The 26,532-nt window shown below is 41.5% G+C and overlaps 1 protein-coding gene across 2 annotated transcripts in view; it reads right to left on the reverse strand.

Moving 5' to 3' along the window:
- IFRD1 (interferon related developmental regulator 1) overlaps window positions 1-26,048 on the reverse strand; it is a 55,329-nt gene extending 29,281 nt beyond the window's left edge. The window contains exon 1 of one of the 2 annotated variants that reach the window (XM_070787830.1): window positions 26,030-26,048. The gene's annotated coding sequence lies outside the window, so the exon portion shown is untranslated. Of the gene's footprint in view, window positions 1-24,025; window positions 24,161-26,029 lie in introns of those variants that run through there. The other variant, XM_019958746.2, reaches the window with a different exon arrangement.
- Window positions 26,049-26,532: the final 484 nt, after the last annotated feature.

A 26,532-nucleotide genomic window follows, 5' to 3' on the forward strand; every position in this document is an offset into this window, starting at 1 on the left:
GAACACATGTATACCTGTGGCGGATTCATTTTGATATATGGCAAAACCAATACAATATTGTAAAGTTAAAAAAATTTAAAAAGAACCTAAAAAAATAAATAAAAAATAATTTTTTTTTTTTTTAAAGAATGGATAACAAGATCTGTCTGTATAGCACAGGGAACTATATTCCATATCCTGTGATAAATCATAATGGAAAAGAATATGAAAAAGTATATATATGTAAAACTGAATCACTTTGCTCTACAGCAGACATTAATGCAATATTATAAATCAACTATACTTCAATAATATTTTAAAAAGAAAAAAATTCTACTTCCTTCATGAAGCCTCCAACCAGAAATGTTTCTTTTTCCTCACAACTCTTAAAACTCTTTAAAACTGTAATGCACCTATGGCACTTATTACATCCCCACAGGCCACACATCCTATTCAAAGGGCAACATTTCAGGGTTGCTTTTACCTTGTTTAATCCTAAAGCAGCAAGTAAACCTGATAAGGATGCAAGTTGTCGGACACAGCTCCTACTGATGACTGTGCATCTGAAGCCCAGTGGCGCTGGCCCACATTGAGTGAGATGACCCCAGACTGGAGGATCATAGAACTATACCTTCCATAACCCCAGGCTCTTCATCCTTCAGAAACAACTCATTCTATTCATAAAGCAATGATTTTGCTACTCTTTGAGCCAGATCACCCAGGTTTCATGTCCCAGTTCCAAGCCTTGAAGCTTGCGCTTTGCCTGCATTTGGGGCACACCCCTTTCATCTGCATCCATTCACATCCACTTAGAGGCTTTTCTTGGGCAAGCCTAGTCATGGCCTACCACATCATATACATACTTGTTTTACATTTATTTGTAAACACATCTGTCATCTCATGAAATTAACTCCCTAAAAATGAGAACCTTTTTTTCATCATCTCTGTCTCTCATGCCATCTTTGTAATTACAGATAGTATGTGTTAAATGAATGTTTGAGAAATACCTGTTGACTAGATTTTTCTGGGTCAAGAAACGGCAGAAACATTACATACATGGAACGTCACTTTCAGTATAATGAACCCTATGAGGTATTTTTGATAAAATGATCTTACTATCTTTTTACATCCACAGTTAGTTCCAAATCAGTACAAGTACCTGAAAAATGTACCCATAGACCTTATAGAACTGTGGTCCTTAACTCAATGTATTGGTTTTGCAACATATTTGAAGAAATTATAAGACTCCAAACCATATCAAGTAAGTCGCAAAATAAATACAAATACCAGGAAGAAAGGGGAACAGAACAAAAAGGCTTTCTCCCAGCCAGACTCTGCCTCTGCTGGGACTTCAGCCTGTATCTTGACAATTACACTTTAGTAAAATATGACTCCAAGTCACACGGGAGTCTAGAAGACAAGATTTTTAGTTAAGCTCGTTGATAATCAAATCTGAGGTTTTGTTGATGAGAATGAAGATCACGGATATAAGAGGAAATATCCTAATAAATAAATATTACCTATTTGTTACCAACTTGACCTTATGTATTTCTTCTTGAAATCAGAGGAAGATGAATCTTCCTAAAAAACACAACCTACCCAGTTTAACATTTCTCCTAACAGTTGTCACCATCATATTGCAAAAATAAATTTTACATTAATCTGAAAGTGTGGTCACACTTGAGATGGCTTCTAACTTCTCATATTGGGCTTCCCTGGTGGCTCAGAGGGTAAAGCATCTGTCCGCAATGCGGGAGACCCGGGTTCGAGAAGGCAATGGCAATCCACTCCAGCACTCTTGCCTGGAAAATCCCATGGACGGAGGAGCCTGATAGGCTACAGTCCATGGGGTCACAAAGAGTTGGAGACGACTGAGCGACTTTACTTTACTTACTAACTTCTCATGGGGTCTATACATTGAGGATTTGGAAGGAACATAAATAAGACTTGGTATTCAAGTCTTGGTAGGAAAGACAAACATGGAAGGATTTCTTTGACTGACTAGTCCTGGCTTTCTTGGAATTCTTTGCATAGCTTTAAGCAGAAAAAAATGCCTCCCAGATTCTCCAGCTAAGACTTGTCATCATCTGGTTCCTGCCTGTTTCTCCCAACCCACCTGTCCTCCCCTAATAACACAGACCTTTCCCTCCTGCCATATGGAACGCCTCATAGGTCTGTGAGGTCACCATGCTAACACAGGTCTGGTACTGGCCTACCTCTCTGTCTCGTCTCCTGAGCCTCTTCTCTCCCATGCCACTTCGGACACACCTCAAGTGTCTTCTTTGCCAACTGAAAACAGAGTTCACCGCCCCCCACCCCTTAAGACTTGTAACAGGCTTCCCTGGTGGCTCAGACAGTAAAGAATCTGCCTGCAATGCAGGAGACCCAGTTTGATCCCTGGGCTGGGAAGATCCCCTAGAGAAGGGAATGGCTACCTGCTCCAGTATTCCTGCCTAGAGAATTCCATGGACAGAGGAGCCTGGTGAGCTATAGTCCATGGGGTCGCAAAGAGTCAGACACAACTGAGCAACTAACTTTAAGACTTGTAGCAGCTTCTCCCTCTGCCTGATATGATTATCTCATATATAATCTCATAGCTTCCTACAGTTGCCATTTAAACCTCAGCTTAAATTGATGCCTCCCTGACTATGCCTGCCTCTCTCCACATGAGAATGGAGAGGGACCCAAACCAACCCAACCCACCACCACCAACACCACCCCCTGCCTGGCCTGCATTCTTCTCCTAAAGCACGTCTCCACTACCTATTATTTTTCTAGTTCAATTACCATCATCCTTCTGCTCTACCAGAATGTTAGGATTTTGAGGAAGGAGTTTTTCTTTTATTTACTGTTTTTTTCTTCAAGTTCAGTACTGGAACTTGGTAGCTATACAATTTGTATTTACTGAATTAATAAATGGATAAATAATTCAATGTCACTGCTCTGCCTGGAACATTCTCCACAATCTGTGCTCCCTGCCACCATCCTTTAAGTCACAGATTCTGAATACCCCACACTTCATGCCATCTTATTTAAATGTCTCTCTTCTGTGTTCTATAGTACCTTCCCTATAGTAGCATTATAATTATAGGTATCGTAACCCTTGATTACTTGTCCATTTCCCATCAGTCACAAAGTCGGCATAGTTCAAATTCATTCTCTCTGAATCGGATGCTGGGGCTTTACAAACACATGTAGCACCTTTTTGCAAATTAGAAAGAGAGGCCCCGGCACCCAGCTTGATGAGTGCTAATGGACTGGAATTCACCCTCCTCACCTTAGCAGGGAACAACCTGTATACCTGTACACAGTATGCCTGGTAGACACTAATTGTTTAATTCAATGAGAGAGTCAATTTCCTCTACATCTTAGTTTCTTAAAGGCAAAGAAATTAAGGTGGGGGAAAGGATGAGACCGAACAATTACCAAAAGTCGGTTCTGTCGCTAGTACTATTTAGGGTTATTATTTTTTCTTTAAACCACTATTGAGGTATAATTGACATATAAAAAGCTGTATATGTTACACATTGCTATATTAAAAATGGATAACCAACAAGGACCTATTGTATAGCACATGGAACTCTGCTCAATGTTATGTAGCAGCCTGGATGGGAGGGGGGTTCGGGGGAAAATAGATACATGTGTATGTATGGCTGAGTTCCTTCCCTGTTCACCTGAAACGATCACAACATTGTTAACTGCCTATGCTAAGTCACTTCAGTCGTGTCTGACGCTTTGTGACCCTGTGGACAGTAGCCCACCAGGCTCCCCCGTCCCTGGGATTCTCCAGGCAAGAACACTGGAGTGGGTTGCCATTTCCTTCTCCAATGCATGAAAGTGAAAAGTAAAAGTCAAGTCGCTCAGTCGTGTCCGACTCTTAGCAACCCCATGGACTGCAGCCTACCAGGCTCCTCCGTCCATGGGATTTTCCAGGCACGAGTACTGGAGTGGGGTGCCATTGTCTTCTCCGTAACTGCTTATACTCCAATACAAATAAAAAGTCTTTTTTTTTTTTTTAAGCTGTACATGTTTAATGTATACAATTTTATGAATTTGGATATAAGTATGTACCTGTGAAACCATCAGCTAATCAATGCCATAAAACATATCTATCATATCACCTCCAAAAGTTTCCTCTCACCCTTGTGTGTGTGTGTTAAGAACACTTCATTCTAGGTTCTTTTCACACATGTCATGTCATGTACTTCTTACAACACCCCCTGGAAGGAAAGATGAGTCTTTCTATTTTGTGGATGAAGAAATGGGCTTAGACAAGTTTTGAAACTTCCCCAAGGGCGTACTATTAATAAACAGTGAGTCTGTGATTGAAACCCAGGCCCACGTGACTCCAAGGCTTCCCCTGGCTGGCCTTGGTTACACAGGAACCTGACTGCACATTCCTAGGAGTCTCGGGCTGTGTGTGCAGTCCTGCTAGCACAAGTCCATCTGGACAAAAGCTTGCCTTCTTACTTTTTTATAGTGTCTCTCAGTCTCTAGAGTTTCTGACTGCCTGATGATTATTCAGTAGATTTAGATTTTTCTGATATTTCTAAGGCTGTGGCAGAATTATATTGTCAAAGAGCAATATTTTTCAATCAAGTAATTTTTAAATTTTTATTTATTTTTTAATTGAAGGATAATTGCTTTACAGAATTTTGTTGTTTTCTGTCAAACCTCAACATGAGTCAGCCATAGGTATATATATATATCCCTTCCCTTTTGAACCTCCCTCCCCTCTCCCTTCCCATCCCACCCCTCTAGGTTGAATTTTCATTGTTATGTTTCAGGTTACATTACTTTCTTAAATGTTTGTAAGTTTTGTTTTGTTGCTAGGAATGGTGATAATGCAACATGCTAAATTTGAAGTCCCTGTTTGTTTTAAGAAAGAAAGAAAGGATACCGTGGCAAATTTAGCTAGGACTCTGAAGCCTTAAAATATATTTTATTTGCCTTTTTTCTTATTCTGGAGACATTTCTTTGTGGCTTTCAGTTCTGAAATTGCATTTCAATTTAATGAAATGTCTGGCAAATAAAGGACAGTAAGAGTAAGTTCAGTTGTCTTTTTCTAAAAAGATAATGTTGCTTATCTCTCAAAGCTATGGTATTATCCATAATACAGTGTAAGGCTGTGTTAGAGGAGTACTGTGAGCTATAAGTAACATCATATGTACAACAAGGCAGTAATTTTTAAGATATCTTGTACTGGAAGAACTTTTCATGGCAACAGCACACGTATGAATTATCTTTTCTTTCAAGATAAAGATTCTGTTGGACTTTTTCATTTGGATATCCTCTGAAATTCATACCAAAAAAATCAAAATCAGCTTGCCCTCTACCAATCCCTCTATCCTTATACAACCAGTTCTCCTTCTCTGCTTTCCCTGTATGTGGTAGCACCAACCTCCTGGCCAAAATATCAGAGAATCTCCAGGTTGAAAAAGACTTGAGAGGTGATCTACTTTAAAGTCCTGTCTCATCTAGAAACACTTGGACAACATGACTAAGAATCAGATCTCTAACTCAGTCTTCCAGGGTTTCAAACCCTGGCCACACAACTTGCAATGGATTCCTGAGCAAATCATTTCACTTCACTATGCCTTCGTTTAATAATAGAAACTTTCAGGGGAATGGAGTGAGGAATACATGAAATGATACATGTAGAACACTTAACCCAGTGCCCAGCACATAATAAATGCTCAATAAATGTTAGCCTTTAAAATTAGCAGTATACAGCCTTGACATACTCCTTTTCCTATTTGGAACCCGGCTGTTGTTCCATGTCCAGTTCTAACTGTTGCTTCCTGAGCTGGATATAGGTTTCTCAAGAGGCAGTTCAGGTGGTCTGGTATTCCCATCTTTTTCAGAATTTTCCACAGTTTATTGTGATCCACACAGTCAAAGGCTTTGGCATAATCAATAAAGCAGAAATAGATGTTTTTCTGGAACTCTTTTGCTTTTTTGATGATCCAGCGGATGTTGGCAATTTGATCTCTGGTTCCTCTGCCTTTTCTAAAACCAGCTTGAACATCTGGAAGTTCATGCTTCATGTACTGCTGAAGCCTGGCTTGGAGAATTTTGAGCATTACTTTACTAGCGTGTGAGATGAGTGCAGTTGTGCGGTAGTTGGAGCATTCTTTGGCATTGCCTTTCTTTGGGATTGGAATGAAAACTGACCTTTTCCAGTCCTGTGGCCACTGCTGAGTTTTCCAAATTTGCTGGCATATTGAGTGCAGCACTTTCACAGCATCATCTTTTAGGATTTGAAATAGCTCAACTGGAATTCCATCACATCCACTATCTTTGTTCATAGTGATGCCTTCTAAGGCCCACTTGACTTCACATTCCAGGATGTCTGGCTCTAGGTCAGGATCACACCATCGTGATTATCTGGGTCATGAAGATCTTTTTTTGTACAGTTCTGTGTATTCTTGCCACCTCTTCTTAATGTCTTCTGCTTCTATTAGGTCCATACCATTTCTATCCTTTATCGAGCCCATCTTTGCATGAAATGTTCCCTTGGTATCTCTAATTTTCTTGAAGAGATCTCTAGTCTTTCCCATTCTGTTGTTTTCCTCTATTTCTTTGCACTGATCGCTAAGGAAGGCTTTCTTATCTCTCCTTGCTATTCTTTGGAACTCTGCATTCAGATACTTATATGTTTCCTTTTCTCCTGCTTATTTAACTTATATGCAGAGTACAACATGAGAAATGCTGGGCTGGAAGAAGCACAAGCTGGAATCAAGTTTGCCGGGAGAAATATCAATAACCTCAGATATGCAGATGACACCACCCTTATGGCAGAAAGTGAAGAGGAACTCAAAAGCCTCTTGATAAAAGTGAAAGAGGAGACTGAAAAAGTTGGCTTAAAGCTCAACATTCAGAAAATGAAGATCATGGCATCTGGTCCCATCACTTTATGGGAAATAGATGGGGAAATAGTGTCAGACTTTATTTTTTGGGGCTCCAGAATCACTGCAGATGGTGATTGCAGCCATGAAATTAAAAGATGCTTACTCCTTGGAAGGAAAGTTATGATCAACCTAGATGGCATACTGAAAAGCAGAGATATTACTTTGCCAACAAAGGTCCGTCTAGTCAAGGCTATGGTTTTTCCAGTAGTCATGTATGGATATGAGAGTTGGACTGTGAAGAAAGCTGAGTGCTGAAGAATTGATGCTTTTGAACTGTGGTGTCGGATAAGACTCTTGAGAGTCCCTTGGACTGCAAGGAGATCCAACCAGTCCATCCTAAAGGAGATTAGTCCTGAGTGTTCATTGGAAGGACTGATGCTGAAGCTGAAACTCCAATACTTTGGCCACCTCATGCGAAGAGTTGACTCATTGGAAAAGACCCTGATGCTGGGAGGGATTGGGGGCAGGAGGAGAAGGGGACGATGGAGGATGAGATGGCTGGATGGCATCACCAACTCGACGCACATGAGTTTGGGTAAACTCCGGGAGTTGTTGATGGACAGGGAGTCTTGGAGTGCTGTGATTCATGGGGTTGCAAAGAGTCGGACACGACTGAGCGACTGAACTGAACTGAAATGAAAATTAGCAAACAGACCACTATGAGAACAGTATAGAAGTTCCTTAGAAAACTAAAAATAGAGCCACTGTATGATCCTATGATCCCACTCCAGGACATATATCTGGAGAAAAACATGATCCAAAAAGATACATGCACCCCAGTATTCATTGCAACACTGTTTACAACAGCCAAGACATGGAAGCAATCTAAATATCTACTGACAGAGAATGGATGAAGAAGATGTGGTACATTTATACAATGGAATATTGCTTAGAGAATCCCAGGGATGGGGGAGACTGGTGGGCTGCCGTCTATGGGGTTGCACAGAGTCGGACACGACTAAAGAGACTTAGCAGCAGCAGCAGCATATTGCTTAGACATTGAAAAGAATGAATTAATGACATCTGTAGCAAAATTAATGGACCTAGTAATTGTCATACTGAGTGAAGTAAGTCACACAGAGAAAGAGAAATAGTGCATTACATCCCTTCCATGTGGAATCTAAAAAGAAATGATACAAATAAACTTATTTGCAAAAGAGAAACAGACTCACAGACTTAGAAAATGAACTTACGGCTGCCAGGAGGAAGGACAGAGGGGAAGGGATAGTTAGGGAGTTGGGATGAACGTGTACACAATGCGATATTTAAAGTGGATAACCAACAGGGACCTACTGTACAGCACATGGAACTCTGCTCAGTGTTATGTGGCAGCCTGAGTGGGAGGGGCATTTGGGGGAGACTGGATACATGGATATGTATGGCTGAATCCCTTTGCTGTTCACCTTAAACTATCATAACACTGTTAATCAGCTATACCCCAACACAAAAAAGTTTTTAAAACTTAGCAAGCAAATATTTATCCATCTTAAACTCTGCCAGTGCTAGGAATCACCGAACTTTTCAAGGCAGTTCATTCAAATATTGAATAGTTATCATTTTTAGAAAAGTCTCATATTCCTTCAACAAACACTCATCAAGAATCTGCTGCTACTGCTACTGCTAAGTCACTTCAGTCGTGTCTGACTCTGTGCCACCCCATAGACGGCAGCCCACCAGGCTCCCCGGTCCCTGGGATTCTCCAGGCAAGAACACTGGAGTGGGTTGCCATTTCCTTCTCCAATGCGTGAAAGTGAAAAGTGAACGTGAAGTCGCTCAGTCGTGTCCGACCCTTAGCAACCCCATGGACTGCAGCCTACCAGGCTCCTCCATCCATGGGATTTTCCAGGCAAGAGTACTGGAGTGGGGTGCCATTGCCTTCTCCACATCAAGAATCTGCTATGTACCAAATACTGTGCTAGAACCTGAGAACTAAGAGGTGAGTGAGAACAAAGTATCTGGCCTCATGGGTCCCCAATCTAGCAAGAGAGCTCAGCACCAGGTGACCGGTGGCTGTCCTGCCCTCTCTGCCCACTTGGGTCCCCCAGAGACATGATCAAGGAGCTCCGTCTTCTAAGCAACTAGTCCAACTCCCCAGGGAATTCAGTCTCTCTACTAGAGCAAATCATCTTGCCTCTGTGAGCCTCCATTTCCTTATCTGTAAGTGGGAGTAAATAATTCCAGAATACTACATCACTGGACTGTTGTAAAATAAAAGGAGATTATTATGTGGTCTTTGGAAACTGTCAGCTACTCTGTAATGATGAGATACTCTTTTGTGTTAAGTCAAAGAAAGAAGTGACTCCTCTAATGATGGGAAGGGAAGCTCTTTTGGCTTGGAGTTGACAGAGGCAGTGAGAAGAGCAACTGTACCAAGCCCCCAAATCAGGTTCATCTCTAAACACAAATGGACGGAGTCAACAAGCTATCAAGCACTGTTCCCCAAAATCTCACTAGTGCTCACATATTTTATTGTAAGGTCACCAAGTTTTAGATCCAAACAGACCTACAGTCAAAATGCCTTTTCTACTGCTTCCTAGTTGGGTGACCTTGAATGAGATGCTTCATCTAAGCCACAGTTGAATCAGAACTGAGAGACACTGAAGGTCTGAACTAGTCTTTTAAGCAGAGGTGAAGTCATATCAAGCAGTAAAAAGTGACTCTCATCTGTGCACTACAGACATGAAAAAACATTAAAGCATTTGCAGAAAGAAAAGAATGAAGTAGGATGATAACGAGAAGTAGAGACAAGAGATCGAGCAGCCCAGCTCCCAGTGGTCCTCCACCTCTAGACAGCAGAACTTCCAAAGACTCAACTGAATTCTTGCTCTGGGTTCCAAGATACAACCCTGAACTGTTAAAATATAAACTCTTTCTTTTTGCTTAAGTTAGGTCTAGTCAGTTACAAGCCAGAGTAACTGAAAATTCTTCTTGGCACTCCTCCTGTTTTCTTGAGTCTAGTGTCTCTGGGAAACCCAGGAAACTGTCCAGGTAGTGGCAAGTGGGATTTGCAAAGCCTATCTTTTAGTCTCAGATGAAAAGCAGTAGGAAGTAGGAACAGATTCTCCAACACTTTGGAGGCATCTTAGCATTTTTCTAAATTATGGAGAATGAGTGAACTGCCAAATTTCATTCATCATCAGTGATATTTACTGTGAACCAATCCAGCCAAAAGAATTCTGAAAAGCTATTTTAAAAAACTTAAGCGAAACTAAACTGACCATACTAGGTTTATCACACTGAAATAATATTAAATAGTTCTAAAATTATCATTTTAATTATTTTACCAAAAATAAGAGAAAACTGGCCACTGAACACAAACTGAAAGACCAAACTTTATTAATAAGAAACACTTAATATTTTTTCATTCCATTCAAGAAAGGCTTTTGCAATTACTTTGTACGAGACATCATTGATTGCCTATCCCAAAACTAGGTGACCCTCCCGAATTCACAAAAGTCCAGTTTTGTCCAGACTGCTGTGAGTAGCCAGGTGCTTCAGGAAAGGCTGAACCCGGCCTCAGCCCCAGGAGTTGGGTCATCGTTGATCCCGTGATTGATTCCTCTTACAAATGGTTGGTTTAGTCTTAGACACTTAGACATAATTCTAGTCAGTGAGGTCTAAGTGGTGAGGGGTTTTACAGAAGGATTTTCCAAGAGAAATGCAAATGCAAAGATGGTTTTCTCTTTCTTTGAATGCTGTCATTTGTGACCATGAGGGCATAGAAAGTTAACATTCCAGGAATGGCAAAAGTGAAAGTGAAAGTTGCTCAGTTGTGTCGGACTCTTTGTGACTGTACAGTCCATGGAGTTCTACAGGCCACAGTACTGGAGTGGGTAGCCTTTCCCTTCTCCAGGGGATCTTCCCAACCCAGGGATCGAACCCAGGTCTCCCCCACTGCAGGCAGATTCTTTACCAGCTGAGCCACCAGAGAAGCCCAAAAATACTGGAGTGGGTAGCCTATCCCTTCTCCAGCGGATCTTCCTGACCCAGGAATCAAACCAGGGTCTCCTGCATTGCAGGCAGATTCTTTACCAACTGAGCTACCAGGGAAGCCCCAAGGAATGGCCAAAGGAAAGGATTAAAGAACCTGTGAGACTTTTTAAAAATAAGTTTATTTTTAACTGAAGGATGACTGCTTCACAGTATTGTGTTGGTTTCTGCCAAACACCAACATGAATCAGCCATAGGTATACCTGTGTCCCCTCCCTCTTAAACTTCCCTCCTGTCTCCATCACTATCCCACCACTCTAGTTACAAAGCCCCCATCTGAGTTCCCTGAGAGAACCTGTATGAGATTTTTGAATCACTCACCAAATCACTCAGCAACTGGCACCACCTACCACCCCTAGACCACCCATTATGCGAGATAATAAAGTCCCTCAATATTTCAGTCAATTTTAACAGGAGATTTCTGTGACTTGGGGCTGAAAGTATCCCAACTGATATGTTATATCTAATCATCCCCTTAAAAAGATGGTAGCATTTGGCAATTTCTAACATTCTTATATGTGTTTAAAAGTGAGTTGAATAAAAATAACCCCCCAACTCTTCCCCTACAACCCTTAAAACTCCCATATGCTTTAAGAGAGAAAATGTCTTTGAAATCCTCACTCCTGTCATCTGCTGTTTTGTTCAGAGAATGTACCAACACAGTGCCACTGCCCACTTCATGCCGCCTCCACAGAATTCTGTCCAAGAACACCCTGTTAAAACTCTTTCTTTGGAGAATTTCCTTTCCTCCACTCCCACCATTATTATGTACAAGTGTTTTATGGGCTTTTCCCCCCAGTATCCTTTTCTTTCTCCATCTTTGGCATTCCTCATTAAGAGTTTGTATTTCCCTTAATGTTCTTAATAGGGTCATTTGTTGCTATTGCTAATTGGCATCAGAATTTTTGTAACTGAAACATCTTTCAATGGGAGGAATCAATTTTTCTGTCACTGGTATCTCAGGTAGCTAACTTTCATTATGCTTAGGTTGATGATTCCTGAATCGTAGTCTTCCTTCTAAACAAGGACTGCCATGATGGGTGGGCAATGATGCCCTCTCTATATTCTAAAGAGCAAAGGACTAAAATGTACTCTACCCACATGATAATAGGGTTAATTTAATTCTAAACATATAGGTTATAACTGTAATTTCTTTCAAGATTTTTTTTTTTTTGGCCTGATTTCAATAGCCCAGATTTTTTATATAGGGGGTATCTTCTAGTCTCAAATTATTTCCATTCATGCATCCATGCAAATTTGCCTTTTGTCTCCTAGTTCTGGTTTTCAGCATGCATTTTAAGAAGCCTCAGGCTGATCAATGAACTCTCAAAATAGGAAGCAAACCAACATCTTTTATACTTTTGTGCTCTCCATCTGCTTAAGGCAACATTCAGTAATGTTCTTTCCCTACTCTTGTTCTCTGAAGTTCTACCTCTTATATCTTAATCCACCTTCTCCCCATCCCTGGTCTTCCTCACCCAAAAGTGTGCACAGTGCTACAATACCATTTTTTTTTGCATCAGAAGCTAGAAGACCTGCCTACATGTTTTCTTTAAAATGGGGTGGCACATTTTGCCAGCTTTACTGTTTACTTTTTAGTGATATTACCCATTTGTTATATTTGCCCCAATTTTTTAGATAGAATCAATAGCTCTGATTTGACACTGCTGCTGCTGCTGCTAAGTCGCTTCAGTCGTGTCCGACTCTGTGCGACCCCATAGATGGCAGCCTACCAGGCTCCCCCATCCCTGGGATTCATTAGATACCATCAATTAACAAATTTGTTAGTTTTTAAATCTTCAAAGATGACACCCAATGTAATATCTAGCTTTGATATTTCTTCTAAATTCTAATACTGTGTATCCAGTCACTGATTTTTACTGACATTTACCGCCCCCACAAACTCCACATATTCAACAAATTAAAAATGTACACACCTACTCTGCCCCTACCTGACACCTGTTTCTCCTTTGGCATTATGAATCATGGTTAAGGGCTCCACTATCCACCTTGATATCCAAGTGAGAAGCCTACCCTCATTCTCACTGATAACTGCCAACTGTTAACCCACCTCCTAAATCACCTTCTTGCTTCTGGTCTTGCTCAGCTCCAAGTGGACAGAGTGATCTTCCATAAGAGAAATCCCATCACTATCTTCATGAAGATTTTCCAGATCCTACTTCTGTTTCTGCAGAATGGCTCATGTGGCCCCTAGTACTCTTAGAAAGCAGAGAGGTTTCTGTCATGGGGAGGCAGCGTAGCCCTTAGTGGTAAAAAGGGTATCTTCTGGAGTCAGACCATTAGGATTTGAACCCTGGCTCCACCACTTATCTGAGGCAAGTTACCAAATTTCTGTGCTTCAGTTTCTATAAAATAGCACTAAGCCTTAGTGTTTTGGGGGTTATTGGGAAAATTAAATCAGACAATACATTTTAGCACTCAGTACAAGCCTGGAACATAGTAAGTGAAAGTGAAAGTGAAAGTCCAGGCCAGAATACTGGAGTGGGTAGTCTCTCCCTTCACCAGGGTATCTTCACAACCCAGGGATCGAACCCAGGTCTCCCGCATTGCAGGCAGATTCTTTACCAGCTGAGCCACAAGGGAAACCCCAATAAATATAATAATAATGATATCATTTCAGTAAATCCATGACTTCCCTTGCACTAACTTGCTTATAGTTTTCTTTAATATATTTTGAGTTTCTTGCATCTAATTCATCCTTGTAGCACAGCACCTGGCACTGGTCTAAAAAGTAGTGGACATGCCATAAATACTTTTTGATTGAACAACCATGTTACTGCCTGGCTTGTCACCCTTCACTGGCTCCTGGCTGCCTGTAGTATAAAATCCATACTCTTTAGAATGGTTTCCAAAACCTCTGAAATCTGCCTCCTACCCATGTATTCTGTCTCATCTTCTACACTCCAGCAAAACAAGATCACTCACAGTTCCCCCAATACACTTTTCCTTCAACCATGAATGTCTTCCCAATCCCTTTCCCCAAACCCAGTGAACTTTTGATATTCAAGACCCTAGTCAACTATCTTTTCTTTAAAGTCTTTCCTGACCTTCTTACAGATAGCCGGCATGTCTGAAAACACAGGCAAATACATAATAAATGGTCTGTTTATATCATAGAACCTTGTGCACCAGGACCCAGGAGAAAGGAGCAGTGACTCCACAAGAGACTGTCCCAGACTTGCCTGTGGGTGTCCAGGAGTCTCTGGCAGAGGCATGGGTCAGTGGTGGCCTGCTGCAGGGTTGGGGGCACTGAGTGTGGCAGTACATGCATGGGATCTTTTCAGGGAGGTCACCATTATCTTCATTATCTTCATCCACCATAGTTTGGCCCCAGGTAGATAGCAGGGAGGGAAAACAGCTCCACCCATCAACAGAAAATTGGATTAAAGATTTAATGAGCAGGCCCCTGGGTCTTGTCAGAACAAGACCCAGTTTCCCCCTCAGTCAGTCTCTCCCATCAGGAAGCTTCCATAAGCCTCTTATCTTTCTCCATCAGAGGGCAGACAGACTGAAAACCACAATCACAGGAAACTAACCAATCTAATCACATGGACCACAGCCTTGTCTAACTCAATGAAACTATGAGCCATGCCGTGTAGGGCCACCCAAGACAGATGGGTCATGGTGGAGAGTTCTGACAAAATGTGGTCCACTGGAGAAGGGAATGGAAAACCACTTCAGTATTCTTGCTTTGAGAACCCCATGAACAGTATGAAAAGGCAAAAAGATAGGACACTGAAAGATGAACTCCCCAGGTTGGTAGGTGCCCAATATGCTACTGGAGATCAGTGGGGAAACAACTCCAGAAAGAATGAAGAGACAGAGCCAAAGCAAAAACAACACCCAGTTGTGGATGTGACTGGTGATGGAAGCCAAGTTCCAAAGATATAAAGAGTAATATTGCATAGGAACCTGGATTGTTAGGTCCATGAATCAAGGCAAATTGGAAGTGGTCAAACAGGAGATGGCAAGAGTGAACATCAACATTTTAGGAATCAGAGAACTAAAATGGACTGGAATGGGTGAATTTAACTCAGATGACCATTATATCTACTACTGTGGGCAAAATTCCCTTAGAAGAAATGGAGTAGCCATCATAGTCAACAAAAGAGTTCAAAATGCAGTACTTGGATGCAATCTCAAACACGACAGAATGATCTCTGTTCATTTCCAAGGCAAACCATTCAATATCACAGTAATCCAAGTCTATGCCCCGACCAGTAATGCTGAAGAAGCTGAAGTTGAACAGTTCTATGAAGTCCTACAAGACCTTCTAGAACTAACACATAAAAAAAAGATGTCCTTTTCATTATAGGGGACTGGAATGCAAAAGCAGGAAGTCAAGAAACACCTGGAGTAACGGGCAAATTTGGCCTTGGAGTACAGAATGAAGCAGGGCAAAGGCTAATAGAGTTTTGCCAAGAGAATGCATTGGTCATAGCAAACACCCTCTTCCAACAACACAAGAGAAGACTCTACACATGGACATCACCAGATGGTCAACACTGATTTCAGATTGATTATATTCTTTGCAGCCAAAGATGGAGAAGCTCTATACAGTCAGCAAAAATAAGACTGGGAGCCGACTGTGGCTCATATCATGAACTCCTTATTGCCAAATTCAGACTTAAATTGAAGAAAGTAGGGAAAACCATAGGAGAAGGCAATAGCAACCCACTCCAGTACTCTTGCCTGGAAAATCCCATGGACAGAGGAACCTAGTAGACTGCAGTCCATGGGGTCTCGAAGAGTCAGACATGACTGAGCGACTTCACTTTCACTTTTCACTTTTCACTTTCATGAATTAGAGAAGGAAATGGCAACCCACTTCAGTGTTCTTGCCTGGAGAATCCCAGGGACGGGGGAGCCTGGTGGGCTGCCGTCTATGGGGTCACACAGAGAGAGACACGACTGAAGTGACTTAGCAGCAGCAGCAGCAGCAGCAGGAAAAACCACTAGACCATTCAGGTATGACGTAATCAAATCCCCTACGATTATAGAGTGGAAGTGAGAAAGAGATTTAAGAGACTAGATCCGATAGACAGAGTGCCTGATGAACTATGGATGGAGGTTCGTGACATTGTACAGGAGTCAGGGAGCAAGACCATCCCAAGAAAAAGAAATACAAAAAAAGAAAAATGGTTGTCTGGGGAGGCCTTACAAATAGCTTTGAAAAGAAAAGTAGCAAAAAGCAAAGGAGAAAAGGAAAGATATACCCATCTGAATGCAGAGTTCCAAAGAATAGCAAGGAGAGATAAGAAAGCCATCCTCAGCGATCAGTGCAAAGAAATAGAGGAAAACAATGGAATGGGAAACACTAGAGATCTCTTCAAGAAAATTAGAGATACCAGCGGAACATTGCATGCAGAGGTGGGCTCGATAAAGGACAGAAATGGTATGGACCTAACAGATGCAGAAGATATTAAGAAGAGGTGGCAAGAATACACAGAAGTACTGTACAAAAAAGATCTTCATAACCCAGATAATCATGATGGTGTGATCACTCACCTAGAGCCAGACATCCTGGAATGTGAAGTCAAGTGGGCCTTAGAAAGCGTCACTACGAACAAAGCTAGTGGAGGTGATGGAATTCCAGTTGAGCTATTTCAAATCCTGAAAGATGATGCTGTGAAAATGCTGCCCTCAATATGCCAGCAAATTTGGAAAACTCAGCAGTGGCCACAGGACTGGAAAAGGTCAGTTTTCATTCCAATCCCAAAGAAGGGCAATGCCAAAGAATGCTCAAACTACCACACAATTGCACTCATCTCACGTGCTAGTAAAGTAATGCTCAAAATTCTCCAAGTCAGGCTTCAACAGTACATGAACCATGAACTTTCAGATGTTCAAGCTGGCTTTAGAAAAGGCAGAGGAACCAGAGATCAAATTGCCAACATCCTCTGAATCATCAAAAAAGCAAGAGAGTTGCAGAAAAAAACATCTATTTCTGCTGTATTGACTATGCCAAAGCCTTTAACTGTGTGGATCACAATAAACTGGAAAATTCTGAAAGAGATGGGAATACCAGACCACCTGATCTGCCTCTTGAGAAATCCGCATTCAGGTCAGGAAGCAACAGTTAGAACTGGACATGGAACAACAGCCAGGTTCCAAATAGGAAAAGGAGTACGTCAAGGTTGTATATTGTCACCCTGCTTATTTAACTTTTATGCAGAGTACATCATGAGAAATGCTGGACTGGAAGAAGCACAAGCTGGAATCAAGATTGCCAGGAGAAATATCAATAATCTCAGAAATGCAGATGATACCACCCTTATGGCAGAAAGTGAAGAACTAAAGAGCCTCTTTACGAAAGTGAAAGAAGAATGAAAAAATTGGATGAGATGGTTGGATGGCATCACTGACTCAATGGTCATGAGTTAAGTAAACTCCAGGAGTTGGTGATGGACAGGGAGGCCTGGCATGCTGCAGTCCAGGGGGTTGCAAAGAGTCAGACCCGACTGAGCAACTGAACTGAATTGAACTTATATTACCATTCAGGATGAAATAATATATCTTTTTTTTTTTTTTAATAATATATTTTCATTTTCAGACTTCACAGCCACCCTGTAGCTAAAACTGATTCTTCCCTTCTTCGTGTTCTCACATCAACCTTTGCCTGTACTGGAAGCATGGATGACCTAGGACTCAGCACACAGAGGCTCCTATTTATCTTCGTATCCCAACCACCCAATTCTATGACTGACACAGACGACACACTCACTGAATACTTTTTGAATGAGTAAAATTTCAACAAACATATTTGGATCCTCAATGTATAAGGTAAGGAAAATAGCCACCCGCTGATTCATCGATAGTGAATATCTCCAACATAAAAATCCCCTCCTGCAGTCACGTTATCCCTGCTGTTCCAGGCAGGGAAGCAAAATGCTTGCCATGTGCCCTGCTCATCTCATACTGCATTTCCTGCACCTAGCAGTCATGTCTTCTTTGAATAAATATTCCCATTTTTGACAAAGGAAAAATTTAAGAAAATGGGTCTAATCAGTCATCGTTATTTGATACCTTCAGAAAGAAAAATATTGATAGAGAGTAAAATAAATAAAGGGATTCCCAGAAGGCTCGGTATTAAAGAAATCACCTGCCAATGCAGGAGATTGAGCCCTGGCTTGGGAAGATCCCCTGGAGAAGGGGATGGCAACCCACTCCAGTATTCTTGCCTGGGAAATCACATGGACCAAGGAACCTGGTGGGCTACAGTCCGTGGGGTCGCAAAGAGTTGGACACAACAGACCACGCACGCACAAAATATATAAACATTTCAAAATCAGTGGCACATTTAAATATGAATGTTCATATTAATAAAACCAATTGAAACTTTATAAAAAGCTAGTTTCTAAACTGGGCTTCTTTGCTAGCTCAGTGGTAAAGTATCTGCCTGCCAATGCAGGAGGCGCAGGTTTGATCCCTGGGTTGGGAAGATCCCCTAAAGGAAGGCATGCAACCCACTTCAGTTTTCTTGCCTGAAGAATCCCATGGACAGAGGAGCCTGGCAGGCTATGGTCCATAGGGTCTTAAAGAGTTGGATGCGACTGAAGTGACTTAACACACATGTACCCCATCCACCCACAGCAGATTTCATCTGGCTTATGATAAAAATCCCAAGTCAGTCTCCTTTCAGCAAACTCTTTAATGAAATAGTTCTTAAAAATGATGTTTGGCCAGGAAAATAAACACTTAACATGACAGTTTCATGACATAGTCTGTGATGTGGAAGCCAGCCTCTGGCTAGTGATGATAACCACACTGCCAGATGGATGTTCTACAGTCTCACACTGACTGGTCTAATAAGGGAGCCATTTAGAGGCATTCTCGGCTTCAATAATGACTCATTGTCCTGGGAAACTTCCCTTTCTATGAGAATGAGCCCTGGAGTTGCTCGTAATTTCATGGTCACTATGACAACTCTGAACCTTTCAGAGACACTCTGGATCTGTGGATCTGATTTTTAGGGAGTGCTGGAGTGGGGAGGTAATACCACCATCACTTATTGAAATCTAAAGTAAAATTATTGTCATCCAATAAATTCAAATTACCCTGTTCACCATTAATCCAGCCTATAAAAGGCACCTTGCAAAGTGAGCCACAATAAGTATGTATTCATGGCACAATAGCACCCAAATCTAGGCACTTTCTCAGAGAAAGTTGTTAAATGAGAAGAGTGATTCAAAAAGAATTAAACACTTCCAAAATGGATGACTCAGTAACCAGTAAATATACATACTGTGGTGACTTCTTGAGTGTTTAGCCATAGGGAAAGTATTAGGTTTCAACTACATGTTTATATTTGCTATAATCAAATACCATAAACACATTATATTGTCAATTCTTTTTTAATCATTCAGTACCATAATATAGGTATGCTAATCTGGTCCAAAAGCCCGTGGTCCAAAATGGGCTTTAGATGGTCTGTGAAATCTCTGAAATTACATGCAAAAATATTATGTAGTTGAGAATTAAAGTTGTTTCATTTTATCCCACATTACAATTTGGTTTTATGTAATAACATGGAATCAATAAAATTTTTCATTAACAGATTTTACAATGTTTTTGGTTATTACTTAATTACTAAGTTAATCTTAAATTTAATTTAGAATGTAATAAACTCCTATGGTATTTTAAAGTCTACAGTAGAAAGATAAAAAACCATCATATTAAGCACCTTCAACCCTGGGTGCTACTTTACCATTATTATTGCTCTTGCTGTGGGACCCAGGGTCACTGCAAACCCATAAACAATCTTTTCTTACTCGTACAAAATTTTAAAAGGCACCAAGATGTCCTTCCTTTTGGGAGAGAGGCAGTCTTGTGTTGGGGATCATTGCTGGGCATGGGAAATGCAGACTAGATTTCAGTACCCTCTTTACCCAGCTGGGTACCTTTGTGTAGTACACAAATCATACAACTGTACACAGCCCTTCTGGGACCCCAGTGAAAGTGAAAATATGTTATGACCCTTCTCTACTTTCTCTACTTAAAACATCTGAACACAGACCAAGACATACTCTTACTAAAAAAAATAAATAAAATGAATTGATTTTAAGATCCACATTATTTTAGCAATTTAACATCTCTGAAAATGAATTGTTCTTACAGTACTATACCCAGTCAGCCACTCAATAAATTTTATATAATGAATACACTTACTAGGCAAAAAAGAGAAGTAAAATAAGTCTAACTCCTATTTACTATGTTTTTACTTAGAATACTATGTTATTTCCTGCTTGAAATATGATACCTTGTAAATTATAAACAGAGCGCTTTTCCTTGTCCTCTGTTTTCAAGTACTCCTTAGACTAAAATAACCCCTGCTCAATCTCACAGCCCTTAGTTTATACTCTTCTTGTGGCCTTATTCCATTCTGCTTAGTGTTGTAATGCTCTTCTGTCCTGCAAACTCCTGCTGGGCAGGGCCTGTGAACCTTCTCTGCTACACAGGCAGCAGAGAGGATAGATAGAAGCAGCATGGCCCAGGAACCGTCGGTCTGCAAGATCATGAGTAAGTTATTCAGCATCTCCAAGTTCTATTTCCTCACCTGTGAAGTGGAGATAATGACACTGAACATATGAGATTGGTCTGAAGGCTTGAAAACAAATGAAGCTGTGAATGACTGGCTCTTGGGTTCTTTGTAACCGACTAACACTATTTTTTGGAGGCAGCATGAGTTTTGGGACTGCACAGATTCAAATCCCAGCTTGTCATTCGGTGTGTCCCCTAACTACAAGCCACTTCTCTAAGTTTCAGTTTCTAAGCATTGTGAATGTTAGATTTTTTTTTTTTTTTTTTCTGTCTCATTGACTGATGTCTTTACCTTCTAACACAGAACCTAGCATTTGCTGAATGGACCAACGAATGAATGAAAAAATGAAGGTCATTCCTTACAACACTACTGTAAAAGTTACAAAGAATGTATATATAAAGTGCTAGTCATGGTTACAGTGCCTGGTAAAAAGTAGGCCACAATAACTGACTTTTGATTCTCAAATGGATATGAAAAAATTGGATTAAAAATGCTATGAGCAGGCTTTCCAGGTATCTCAGTGGTAAAGAATCTGCCTGCCAATGCAGGAGACACCAGTTTGATCCCTGATCCAGGAAGATCCCACATGCCTCAGAGCAGCTAAGCCTGTGTGCCACAACTGTTGAGCCTGTCCTCCAGAGCCCAGGAACCGCAAGTACGAAAGCCCTCATGCTCTAAAGCGCATGCTCCACACACCAGAAGCCACAGCAACGAGTAGCCCCACTTATCACTACTAGAGAAAAGCCCGCACACCAACAAAGACCCAGAACAGCCCAAGATAAATAAATAAAATCATTTTTTAAAATGCTATGAGCAAAAAACAATGCTATGAACATCCACACCCATGTATTTATCATGTAATTACAGGAAGAGGCAATAAGAGGACATTGTAAGAGGAGGTTGTATGACCGGCCAATGACTAATACCTTCTACTGTTAAACTAATATCTCCAAAGCAACACTGATACTGGCAGCAAGAATCATGTGTTTAATAACCATTTATGGAGCACTAAGGATGTGGAAAACACCAAACTGGATACAATATTTAGGAACAAATGCATCTATGTCAGCGACAGAACATGGCCATGCTTGCTTTCCGAGAATCTGAGATCACAGATGATGGGCATTTCCATGTCAAAAAGAGGTTCCAGGGAATTCCCTGGCAGTCCAGTGGTTGAGACTCCGCACTTCCACTGCAGAGGGAACAGGTTCCATCACTGGTTGGTGAAATAAGATTCCACATGCTGTGCCACGCAGGTTCCCTACCACCACCACCACCCCCGCCCCACCCGCCACCTCTGCTAAAAAAGAGAGATTCCAAAAAGAGCATAATGAACAGAATCAGTCTTTTTTCCCAAATATTGCTTTCATAACTGTGACCTTTCTGCTCCTACCTATTAATATTTAGGCAAAAAGAGGTAGCCTCAATGACTTTTGTCAAAAATACAGATAGTATAGAAACACAAAATGTGGATGTCAGGACAAGGGCATTTCCTACTGCCCTGGATACTACAGTCCCATTAGTGCAAGATGAGGAATGGGTGGAGGACAGATAAATCAAAGCCTGGAGTCTAAAGATAAATTATTACACGTCATCTGTAACTTGGCTCCCGGGTGATCTCACCTAAGCATTCCAAATCAACAAACATCATCCTTGTTCTCCAAGGTAGGAAAGCAGACTCCATAAACCATATCAGAGTACTACTGATCAAAGAGGAGGGGAAAGTCCAAGGCTGTTATGCTGTTATCAACATGAATTTCACATATCTATATATTGAGATTTTTAATTCAAAATAAATAGTAGGACATAGAGTTAAAACGTTTTATGTCTTCATATAATCGTTTCTAGGCAAAAAGATCTAAGCAGTAACCTTGAGGCCTAGACTTGAGCTTCCTTGACTCCTTGTATGCTTCTTAAGTCTTTAATGGTGGGAGCAGGTTTCTGGCCACTGCAGGGTACACAGGGCACTGGGAGGAGCAGCAACACTGCTTGAAAGATACTGAGCAGAAAACTTCCTAGGACCAAGGATGCAGGAAGGAAAGAAGGGAGGGCAGAGAGAAGGTGGGAGGAAGAGGAGAAGAAAGAACGACGAAAGAAAGAAATGAACCTAACAAGTTCCATCCATCTCAGGGAGTAATGATGTAAAACACTGAGTTGAAGGAGCTCTGAGAAATAGCCCTTCCACTCATACTGGCCTCTGGGTGATGGCGGGGGTAGGGGGCGGGGGTGGGCGGGGCAGTGGTGTCTGTATCAATTAGCTGAGAAACATGGTGCTGACCTGTATGAAACAGGATGCTGCGAGAACACTCGATTTCAGACATCAGGCTTCCAGTGCCCAGGGCCACTTCTGGGGGTACCAAGCTGCAAACAGATGAGTCTTCGACATGAGTCTTTGACACTCTCCTTGCTCCCTTTATATAAAATACCTTCTAATTTTCTCCTCTCACTTGGGCAGTCCCCATCGGAAGAGACATAAGTGGCATGAAAGGCAGCTAGGAGTGAGTGGGTGTGTGGAAGGGAGGTGGGAAATGGCCCCATTCCTGGACATGGGTTCAGCAGGGTTTATTCTGGGCAAGCCAGAGCTCACAGACCTTGCTAGTCTTCCAAGGCCAATAAGGTCAGAGCTCATGCCACGTTTAACAAAAAGGAAGTTTATCTTTTACCAGGTTCTTCTTCCAGGTACCTCTGAGAATCCTTGAGGACTACTTGCCTGCTCCCACCTCTGCACTGGCCACTGTCTGTTCTCAGGGAGCAGCGGGAAGCCAGGCTCAGCTCTCAGCAGGTCACCTCTCCCGTCTCATAACTACCTTCCTAGGCTGCTACCAGACTTCACTTCCTGCTTAATTTACTCCAACCATCCATACACAAAGCCTCAAAGATAAGAAGGCTAGGGCTACAGAAGAGAATCACAATATAACAAACAGTATTTTCCCAAAAAAGAATTCAGCTCCCAAGTCCTGCAGCCCTAGGTTGCATCCATTCTATGTCACATAGAATCAGAATTTTTTGTTTCCTTTGGTTCAAAATTTCTATTGTGGAATTACGATGGGCAGACCCAAATCTCTTTATCTAAGAGAAGGCCCTCGACCTCTGCAGGTGCTGTCAGCTGCATCACACCTTCTATTTGTATCTGCCAAGATGAGACAGAGAGACAGAGAGAAGTAGTATGAAGATGCTGAGAAGGAGGAGATGAGAAAAATTCAGTATGTAACATCAGCACTGTGCTTCCAAGTTCAGAACTGTCTCCTAATATTAACATTCTAGCTTTATTTTATTTATGTAACATCATTTCTCCATAATAAGTTATCTCCTTACAAGAAAAACTGAAGGACTATCAGTGGGAATTTGAACCAAGCTACAATTTTTGTAACATGAGGCCATACAGTATGTTCTTTTAAGGAAGATGCTAGGCCTGCCTTATCTCTGAAGAAAAAAAAACAAGGAGACTGCCCTGTTTACTGAGATTGCTAAGATAATAAATCGATATTATGAGTCCCATTTTAATGTGTTTGAGTGGAATCTGTTGAAGCAGAAGGGACATTATGGGGAAAAGGCTTAGGGAGTGAAATTAGATTTTTCATACCTGGAGTAGGAGCTGCTCAGATAGCAGAACAATCCTGCAAAGCCATTCATCAGGCAGCAATGCAGCAAAAAAAGACAACTCTTCTCTTAGATGAGAGGATGGTCCGGGACAGCTCTGTGACTGCAGTTGACAGAATGTCATATTCCAGATATTGGGATGACTGAATAACTAACGTGCAAGCCTTTATAGCCCAGAATAAGCATTCTAAAATACAAACTGTCTTTGACTTAATATTATCAAAAATCAGAATTTTAAAGTGTCATCACATGTTGGCTGTACACCAGCCATAATATACAGTGATGTCTGCTTATACCAGAGGCTTTCTGTGGGTATGAGATAGTCCCAACACCAGTCACCACTGAAGCGCCAAGTCAGAGATCACACACATATTTAAGATAGAAAAGCCACAACTGGTATAAAAATAAAGCAAGGAGATTGCTAGTAAACAAAGTTCAACAGAATACAGTTGGCCCTTGAACACTGGGACTGAACTGTGTGGGTCCACTTATACAGGATATTTTTCAGTAGTAAACACTGCAGTACCACCCTGTCAGTGGTTGGTTGAATATGCAGATGCTGAGAAGTTGAGGATACGGAGAACTGACCATAAGTTATATACGGATTAACCCCCATGTTGTTCAAGGGCCAACTGTAATTGCAACGAAAGCAGCTCTACAGTAGGTAGGTCATAAGGGGCCTAAGCCCCCTTTGGCAGACAGGGATGTTTGAAACTATAAACATTTGGAGAGCATTTCCGAGAGAGGAGGTAAAAGGTACCCTCAAGGTAAAAATGTTAATTTGGCAAAAGGCTGTTGACAAGATGACAAAAGCTTTTGAGGAGAAAAATGATATGATGTCAATGGTTTTCTTAGGGTGATGACTTAGAAAGAACTACAGAGTGAAACCAGGTTTCATCTTTGTTTTGTTTTTCTTGAAGGAGGAATATCTATGCTCATAAAAATGCTGGAGAAGAATTAAAACTAATGATTTAAGCTTTGGTAAATCAAGACTCTGTTCCTGAAAATGAAGGAAAGGGGAGAGGACAGTACAGAGGCCTTGATATTGAAGTGGAGAGGAGGTGGGTTGGGGACGTGACACTTCCCACCAGCTCTCCAATGTCTCCTGCCCTAGGGCCCCAAGATCCAGTTTCCCATCCCTAATCCTACCCCACCACACCTCCCCTTAACATGTTCCCTGCAATCCATTCCTCCCCATTTTCTACTTTGCGAAGTAAATGGATCAGCAAAGGCTTTCGGGGACACTCTGCCTCCTGTACATGTCTTTCATTCATTTATTTATACATTCTTAATTCCATTTATAAAGATCATTTTCTACGTTCCTAGGGATGTAAGGCAAGCAAGACAAAATCCTTGCCTTCACGGAGCTTGACTTTGAAGGAAAAATGCACATTTCAACAATAACCTTCTGAAGACAATGCCCAGCCTCTTCAGCTGACCCAGTTACTTGAAGAGTGAAATTTCCAGGGAGGGTAGGAGATGGAGTGACAGTATGAGAGATGCCTCTCCAGTCACACTGAATACACATTGGTCCCTTGGTGGCTGGAAGAATAGTGATCGTCTAGGTAATAAGTCCATGGAACGCATACATGAAAAGCGAAGATAACAGAACCTGTCCATCTTGAAGACATGTTAGCAAGCTAAACAAACCTCTAGGGGGGACTTTATGTGCCCACAAAGGGGCAGTGGTTTTCCCACCCTGATTTTCCACCAGTAGCAAGTGCTTCCCTCCCTCTATCCTTCTCTTCTTGTCACATTCCTGGTCTGCTGTGTGCTTTTCATTTTCTCCACGCTCTCCTGCCCAGGATCACCCTCTGATTTGTGTTTAAGCTCAGTAAACCATTTCTAATCTCTGCCAGGCGGTAGAGGGTACAGGTGAAGAGCACAGACTTAAGTGAAAAGGCTCAAGTTGGACTCTGAGTCCTTGAGCAATGACCATCTCTAAGTCTCAGCTTTCTTGTCTGCAAATGCAGATAATAACACCTACCTTGTGGCCTGCTTCTGAGAATTAAAAAGCGATGTTTCTGTCAAGTCTTCATGAAATGTCAACACCTGGCAATCACAAATAAAGGTTACTTATTAGGTGACAATGTGACCAGATAAAGCAGCTGATGTCAGCCCACGCAAACCCTGACCAGTTTGGGCTATTGAGTGAAGTTTAAAAAAAAAAAGAATAAAAGAGCATTAAACATCAGGATAAATTACACAGCCCTTCTGGATCAGCCTTCTATTACGTTTACCTAGAATGAACCAGAGGCCAGAAGGAGAATAGTCCAGTTTTAACAGCAGTCAGCCTTGCTAGGGCCTCTGAGGTTGGCCTTAATAATAGTAATTACAGGAAATGCTGAGTCATCCAGCCCCCAGGGTGAGGCGGGAACTGAAATTCTCTATGGCAGTCCTCCCTTCCAGAGCCTACTCGTCCACTCTGATCTCCTGACCCACTTACAGCTGACCTTTTCTTTGTCTCAGGCCTACTTATGTTCTCATCTC

The sequence above is a fragment of the Bos indicus genome, chromosome 4, assembly GCF_029378745.1.
Source record: "Bos indicus isolate NIAB-ARS_2022 breed Sahiwal x Tharparkar chromosome 4, NIAB-ARS_B.indTharparkar_mat_pri_1.0, whole genome shotgun sequence".
NCBI classification, from domain to species: domain Eukaryota; kingdom Metazoa; phylum Chordata; class Mammalia; order Artiodactyla; family Bovidae; genus Bos; species Bos indicus.